Source organism: Cebus imitator, unplaced genomic scaffold, assembly GCF_001604975.1.
Source record: "Cebus imitator isolate Cc_AM_T3 unplaced genomic scaffold, Cebus_imitator-1.0 Scaffold167, whole genome shotgun sequence".
Taxonomy (NCBI): Eukaryota; Metazoa; Chordata; class Mammalia; order Primates; family Cebidae; genus Cebus; species Cebus imitator.
Window position 1 is genome coordinate 1,630,097 of NW_016107482.1, and position 8,845 is coordinate 1,638,941.

Sequence of the window (8,845 nt, forward strand, 5' to 3'; positions counted from 1 at the left end):
AATGAACTTACTACCAGCCATTTATGTCATTGTTTAGATTTGCATCAGTCAAAAGTATTTATTTTGTGTGTGTTAAGACATTATTTTCATGCTATGATGTTTTTAAAATGCATCTTTCTTTTGAGTCTTAAATTAGTCATTATCCAAACTTTGATCAAGATTGCTGTGACACATTGGTTTCCAGAATGTCTTTATGATTTCCTTGAAAGGTAATATGATATTGGTGATAAAGAAAAAGGAGATGGGGTGGGACGTGTTATTGTTGTCTTGAAGCTGTAACAAATAACCTCAAAGTCAATGGTTTAAAACAACACAAATATATGATGTTGTGATTCTTAAGATCAAACAGTCAAAGTAACCCTTAGTTAAAATTAAGGTGCAGGCAAGACTTTCTTCTTTCTGTAGGCTTCAGGAGAGAATCTGTTTTATATTTTTGTTTTTTTGTTTTGTTTTGTTTTTTTACTTTTTCTAGTTAATAAAGATAACTCGTATTCATTGGCTTGTAGACACTTCCTCCATCTACAAATCATATTATTCAAATCTATTCTTCACCATCATATCACCTTTTCTGACTACGATCCTCTTGCCTCTCTTTTACAAAAACTTTTCTGATGACTACACTGGACCAGCCAGGGTATTCTAGGATAAGAGCTCCATATGAAGATCTTTAACTTAATCACATATGCAAAGTTCCTTTTGCCAAGTCTCTTTCCTGAGGATTAGGATGTTGACATTCTTTGGGAGTCACTGTGCAGCCTTGAATAGAGGGCTAAATTAGAAGGTGGGTGCAGATTACTTATCAGATTGAAGAATTAAAAAGGAGAATTATAGGAAATAAAAGAATTAAAAAATAAGAAGAAAATCCAATAATGGAAGAATGAAGAACCAAGGGTATCAGTGAACCTTAAGTATACCACCTAGTATAGAGGGTGCTTTTAATGAAATTTATTACCAAGAAGACCCTTGTAGATATGTCATTTGATACACAGAAAATCTGGGTTTGAGGTGCCTTTATTAAGCTTACTTGGCAATTTGAATAATCAATATGCAAAATCATTTTCTCATTTTCAATTTGGTATATCATACAGCTCTGCAATTTGTAAAGATTTACAGGGGAAAAGATTAGATAATGTGATTTGACTCTAGTATGTAAATTTGCCTCGTTTCCTGTCTATGTTCAATTTATGAGTAGAAAAGTTACATGCTTCTTCAAAGATTTAATGTAAATGTTTTCTTTCATTTTTTCCCACGAAATAGTTGATTATAATAAACATGATAGGGTTTACAGGGGGTACTCTTTAAAAATCATGTTGTTTTATGTCAAATAATGACTTTGAGAGTAGACATAAACAGGTTTAGGCCTATGCTACTTAGTAAATATAATTGAAAATTGCACCTGTGTCTCAATTTTATATCTAAAATATGGGTATACTAAGGCCTTCCTTTTTGATATTTTTGATAACACAATGGGATTACATATAAAAACACACAAGATAATATATTAGTTATTACACATTGGCTCTAGTGGCTCAGTAAATTATCATCATAGTTCAGTAAATACAGGATATCTATTCATTGATTCATTCATTTTATTGCATATTTACAATATGTTAGAGAGCAGGCTGGAGCTGGTGAAATCCATAATACATTTGAGAATAGAGTGAAGTCTTCCTTGTGGATGCCAAACCCATAGCACTTAGCTCAATTCCTGCTAAAAAGTAGTTTTCTAATTACTGTGTGATTAATAAATATATGGATTAATGACACAAATCATCTTCAATGAAAATTCTGTTTTTAGTTACTAGGGTTTGGGGAAAGAAAATGAAGCAATACAAATTGATATGGTGGTGCTGAAAGGCAGCACTGAGAGCTTAGTGCACCCAGAGGAGAAATGCTTACTGGAGAAGAGTTTCTGAATTTCTTCCAGATGACGAAGTGGGACATTCATTAGATGTCCCACTAGACATCTATGCCAGGAACTAGAACATTATATATGAAGAGGAAAGCAGAGATTTAACCTGGGAGGTAAGGGAGGTTTAAAAACATTTATCTGGACATCAGAGAACATGGTGGAGTAGACACTTTCAAGTGTCTATTCCTCCACAGAAGCATCAAAAAAAATTATTAATAAGCTATTGCAATAACTTCTATTACAACCCTAGAAAACAGCGGTTTATACCACCTAAGAGAACGCTGAATGCAGGAAAGGGCAACTTTAGAGTGGTAGGAGCTTTGTGGCACTTTTACTTGTTCTTGCCCCACCCTTTCCTGGCATTCAGTGGTCTTAAAAAGGACAGCCCCACCAGGAGTGTGGGACATTGGTCACTTGCCCTGGAGGGGGCAAAGCAGATCGTATTTGCAGATAATTGGGATTTCTTTCTTTTTTTTTTTTTTTGAGACAGATACTTACTCTGTTGCCTAGGCTGCAGTGCAGTGGCACAAATACAGCTCACTGCAGCCTTCAAACTCCTAGGCTCAAGTCACCCTCCCACGGCAGCCTCCTGAGTAGCTGGGAATAGAGGCTTGCACCACCACATCTGGCTAATTTTTAAATTATCTGTAGAGAAGGAGTCTCACTATGTTGCCCAGGCTAGTCTTGAACTCCTGCCCTCAAGTGATTCACCTCGGCCTCCTAAAGAGCTGAAATTACAAGAGTCAGTCACTGCACCTGGCTTTTTGTTATTTTTTCCTGATTTAACCTGTCTAGGGACTACCTGAAAGACTGACACAGGGTAGTCTCTATTTCACATGATTGGGAACTCATTCGTCCTAGAAAGGCAAATTGTATTTACTTGAAAATACAATTGGGTATCACATATTGACGGTGACATGTTCTGAGAAATATGTTGTTAGGAGATTTCATCATTGTATAACTACCACAGCAGGTGCTTACCTGGACCTAGTTGGTACAGTCTGCCACACACCTAGGCTCCATTGTGCTGCTATTGCTCCTGGGCCTATAGACCTGTATAGCAGATTACTGTACTGTAGGCAATGGTAACATAAAGGTATCTGTGTATCTAAACATACCCAAGCACTGAAAGAAATAGTAGAAACATAGTATAGTTTTTAAAATTATATAACTATATGAGGGACCTACCATGAGTGGAGCTTGCAGGATTAGAAGTTGCTCTGGGTGAGTCAGTGAGTAAGTGGTGAGTGATGTGAAGCCCCAAGATGTTACTATCCCCGATTGTAGGCTGTACAGGTACTTTATACTTAGATTACACTACATTTATTAAACAAGCTTTTTCTTCAATAATATAATCTTAGCTTACTGTAATGTTTTTACCTTATAAACTTTTCCAATTTTTAACTTTTTGACTCTGTAAAAACTTTTGGCTTAAAATGGAATTACATTGTGATCCTATTTCTTTATGTTGTTAGCCTACAAGTTTTACTATTTTTAGTTTTTTAAATACTTTTTAAACTTTTATTAAAAATGAAGCCACAGCACACACATTAGCCTAGGCCTGAAACAGAGTTAGGGTCATCAATATTATTGTCTTCCATCCACCTCCACGTTTTCTCCCATTGGAAGGTCTTCAGGGCAATAACAGGCATGGAGCTGTCATCTCCTATAACAATAAAATATTTTTCTGGATATTTCCTGTAGGTCTGACTGATAATGTTTTAGAGCATACTTTTTTTTAAAGTAATAGTACACTAAAGTAAGAGTACATTATAGTACACTAAAGTATACAATAATGATTTAAAAATGCAGTAAATTCATAAACTAGTAACATAGTTGTGTTTAATATTACCAAGTATTATATGCTGTAAATTGTATGTGCTATCCTTTTATGTGACTGGCAGAGCAACAGGTTTGTTTGCAATGGTATCACCACAAATAAATGAGTAATGCATTGTGCTATGATGTTACGACAGCTAGAATGTCACTGAATTTTTCAGCTCTGGCATACTCTTATGAGACCATCATTGTATATGTGGTATATCATTAACTGAAGCATTGTTGTTTGGCAGTTAACTCTATGTAAGGTGAAAAAAGAATCCAGAGATGCCTGGAGCAACTGACTGTGGTTAACTGATGCAGTAGAATGCCATAAACCTAGGAGAAAAGGATGCGGAGAGAGGTTCCTTGGGAAGCAAAGATATTCAAAATCACTCACCTGTACTGGGAACCTGGAAGACAACATTGATATCCAGAGAAGGGTGCTGTTCAGGAAAGATCTAAGAAGACCCTAAGCTTTTCACACCTGGATGACTCTAGGCTCAGAGTGAGCAGAGAAGGTGGAAATTAAAGCAGAGTTATAAATAGTCCTGCTAGGCATTAGAGGAATGCCCCAGCACAGACTCAATCTGTAAAGACCAGAAAAGTTTTGTTGTTTTTATTTTTCTGTTCCTTTCTTTCATCATTTTGTGTTTTTTTCTCTCTCTCTCTCTCTCTCTCTCTCTCTCTCTTTCTCTTTTGGTTGGTTTGTTTATTTTTTGGCTCCTACTGTTTAAGAGAATCACTCTCAAAAGGACAGACACTTCAGAGATGACAAAACAAATAAAGGCATTAAAAAGAGAAAAAAGGTTCACCAAATAATCATACAGCTACAGCCTACAGAAAGCAACAAGAACAAACCCTATGGAAGGAGAAGAATCAGATTTATATAGGTACTGCATGATAGTTTCCAAAATATCCCATTTTTAACAAAAGTTAAGGTCCATTCATAGATCAACAGAAATTGTCCCTAAGAAAGCACAGACTTTGAAATTATAGACAAATATTTTAAATCAAGTGTCTTAAATATGTTCAAAGAACTAAATAAAACCATTGGTCAGTTTGATTTTTGACAAAGGTGTGAAGCCCATTCAACTGGAAAAAAACAGTATCTTCCAAAATTTGTCATGGGACAACTGAATATACATACACTCAAATGAAGTTAGACTCCTACATCACACCACATACAAAAAGTTAATGTAAATGGACCAAGGACCCTAAATATAGGACAAGAAACCATTAAATTTTTAGAAGAAAACAGGATTAAATCTTTATGACCTTAGATTTGGCAGTGAATCCTTAGCTATAACATGGAAAGTACAAAAGTTAGCAGAAAAAAATAGATATATTAGGTATCATCAAAATCTAAAACCTTATTCATGAAATGACATCATAAAATGGAAAAGACCACCTAAAAATTGCAAATCACGTATCTGATAAAGCATTCAGAATATATAACAAATTCTTACAACCCAAGAGCAAAAAGATGCGGAATCAGACTGAAAAAAAAAATTGGCAAAGGCTTTGAGTAGACTTTTCTCCAAAGAAGATATATAAAAAGATGCTTAATATCTTTAGTAATTATGGAAATGAAAATCAAAACCGTAATGATGTCCTACTTCACAAGAGCAGTAAGTCTATAATAAAACAAATAATAAAAGAGAAAGTAACAAGTGTTGGTGAGGATGTGGGAAAATTTGAACCTTTGCACTGGTAGAAAGAAAATGACACAGCTTCTGAAAAACGGTTTGGTGGTACCTTAACAAGTTAAACATGGAATTACCTTACCACTCAACATACATAATTTTACGAATGTACTGAAAAAGAATGGAAAAGAGGTTTTCAAGCAAATATAAGTACATGTAGTATTATAACAGCACTTTTCATAATAAATAATGAAAACAGCCCAAATAGTCGTTAATGGAGAAATTTTGTGTTTACATACAATGGAATATTACATCACTGTAAAAGGAATGAAATGCTAGGAAAAGCCATGAACCTCAAAAAATAGGTTAAGTGAAAAAGTTGGACAAAAAAGGTGACATGTTGTGTGATTGTATTTACATGAAATGTTCATAACAGGTAAACCATTAAGATGGAATACAGATCTTCAATTGCCAGGGCCTGGGAAAGCTGGGAGTGGGAGCATATTCCTAAAAGTACATATGTTGGGTCATGAGGTAATGGGCACTGGCTTCCTTTTGTGGGTGATGAAGGAAATAATGTATACAGTGGTCCATTTCCAAGACAAAGTGCCTTGAATCAGCCTAGGTCAGCAAACTACAGAAGAAACAGGGTATACTAGGCCCCTGCTTGGATAGCTGACACCTGCTTGCCTGCTTGTCAGCCTCCCCTTTCCCCCACTCTTTCCCTACCCCCACCTTAGTTGCCCTCACCCAAACTGAAGAAGTTTAGTCTAAGATGAAAGTTTGCTAGCCTGAAAAATAGCTTGTTTTGTCTGTTCTTATCAACAGGCCCAGCTACTTAGGTCATAAGGGTAGACACTCTCAAAATGACATCACTCTCGAAAGCGAAGAGCCCCTGAGCTAGCTGGGAATACAATGCATTGTTGGCTGCAACAAAATGCAGCAGAACAACCCTAAGGAAAACGCCTAAAGCCCCCACCCAACAACCAATAGGTGATGTCATTGTGACCCCATAGTACTCAGCCTAGAGGAACCTGGGGAGGGACCTGCGCAGTAGGGAATACGTTGCTTGTTGTAACCATGCTGAGGGTGCCCACTCATCGAACACCCAATCTTGCAAAATCATCATTAAAATTTTCACTTTTTCTATTCTCTGGGTCTCCAAGTTGATTCTTGGGGTTTGGACAGGTGAGTTTGTTTCTCACAACCTAGTGGTCTGTACGGGGAACTGTGTGTTTGCATGGAGTGGGACTCCAGCTGAGAGGAGAGACATGTCCTATCCGATTTAGGTGGCCCACTCTGTCCGGGTGTCCTGGTTCCCCACAGAAGCCATAGACAAACCCTAGACTGTTATTCAGGAGACAACAAAAGTGACACAGGACAAAGCAGGCACTGCGGCAACCAGGCAACCTCATGCACGAGTCAAGGTAGGAAAATGGGACTGTAAGCACTGCGTTGGTGGATGGGCATTTTCAGAGTCCTCAGAGTGTGTAAGAAACCTCCAGTAAGAGGAGCTGAGTACACAGGAAAAGCTCAAAGAGACTAACCAAAAATGGGAAACAAGAATTCTAAGCCTAGGAAACAGAGGATAAAAGGAACTAAAGAGAACCTCTCTGAAATTCCCCCAAATAGTTGGGAAGAATGCTGCAGGTTTGGAACAATAACCCTCAAACCAGGGACAAGGAAAAGCAGAAGATGATAAAGCATGGCTCTTTTATCTGGCTCAAAGAGCCCATTCGTCAACCTTCGGTCTTTTGGCCTAACTTTGGCTCAGATGAGGTTTGGGTGTGCCAAACTTTACTTCTCTATGTAAATGATAAAATCCCAACCTCACAAGAGGAGATGGGTTATTCTCTTTTTTGGATTAGTGAGTTAGCCCCCATCCTCCCCCTTAAAGAGGAAGAAAAAGAGCAATGAGCCCTCACCCAATGAAAAACCCTGGGATCTCCTAACATGCTTGACCCCACATACATCTCAGAAAGTTGGTGAATTCCTGGGGAGATCAGGGGGCAACAGGAAAGCCAGAGGAAGAGAAATCTGGGAGTCACGAAGGGTCCCGGTGCTCCCTTACATCCTTGCCAAAGTTGAGGAAAGAATTAGAACAAGTTAAGAAAGACACTGAGAATTTCCCTATTCCTTCTAAACAGCAAGATGTTTAATATGTCCCCTCTTAGAGAAGTCCCTATGGACAGGGAGAAGTTGGCTTTGTCAGTGCACCTCTAACAAGTACTGAGGTTAAAATTTTTAAAAATGAAATAAGGCCACTCTTGGAATTCCAACTTCCTTTAGTACAGCAGGTAGATCAATTTTTAGGACTCAGTTTGTATACTTGGACTGAAATGATGTCAATCATGAATATTCTGCTTGCTGGGGAAGAAAGGGTAATGATTAGAAGGGCACCCATGACCATTTGGGAGAGACAGCATCCTCCTGGGCAAGGAGGCCTGCCAGCAGAGCAGAAATATCCAAATGCGTATCCTGGGTGGGACATACGTCCTGGATGGGATAATAATGACTCCAGGGATCAGGTCCAAATTCAAGATCTTAAGGAACTAATAATTAGAGGGATTTAAGAGTTCAATCCTAGGACACAGAATGTCTTGAGAGCATTCCAGGTCCAACAAGGAAAAGAGGAGACTCCCTCTGCATTTCTGCAGAAGCTCAGAGATGAAATGAGAAAATATTCAGGATTAGATCTGGAGGACCCAGTAGGGCAAGGCCTTTTAAAGGTCGGTTTTGTAGCTAAGCCTGGCCTGATATTACTAAGAAACTACAAAAGGCTGATGGATGAAATAAGAAATCAATTAAGGAATTACCGAGGGAAGCTCAGAAGGTTTTTGTTAGAAGAGGGAGAAAGGGTTAAGCGGCTGACCCTGAAGGCAGGGGAGAGCTGGCTGCACAGCTGTGCATGGGAACCAGCTGCTGAGAGCTGTTGATGAAAGGTGCTGCTGAGTCTTTGTCATCTCCACAAAGCATTCCATCTTTGCAGGTGGACAGCGGGGAGCCAGGACACAGCACGGTTCAGCTCTTGCCCAGAGAGAGAAAGTGGAAGGAACTGATTTTGAGGGAGAAAGGGAACAGGGGATGACAAAGAGAAAGGTAGAAGAAGAAAATGAGTGAGAGAGAGAGAGACTGGAAAAGATGGAGATCAAGAGACACAGAAAGTGAGACTGGTGAGAGGGATAATGTAAAACAAAGAGAGTCACCAGGCTCAGTGGCTCACACCTGTAATCCCAGTACTTTGGCAGGCCTGAGGTGGGTAGATCATGAGGTCAGGAGTTTGAGACCAGCCTGATCAACATGACAAAACCCCGTCTCTACTAAAAATATAAAATTATCCAGGTATGATGGTGCATGCCTGTAATCCCTGCTACTCAGGAGGCTGAGGCAGGAGAGTCACTTGATCTCGGGAGGTGGAGGTTGCAAAGAGTTGAGATGGCACCATTGCACTCCAGCCTGGGTGACAGAG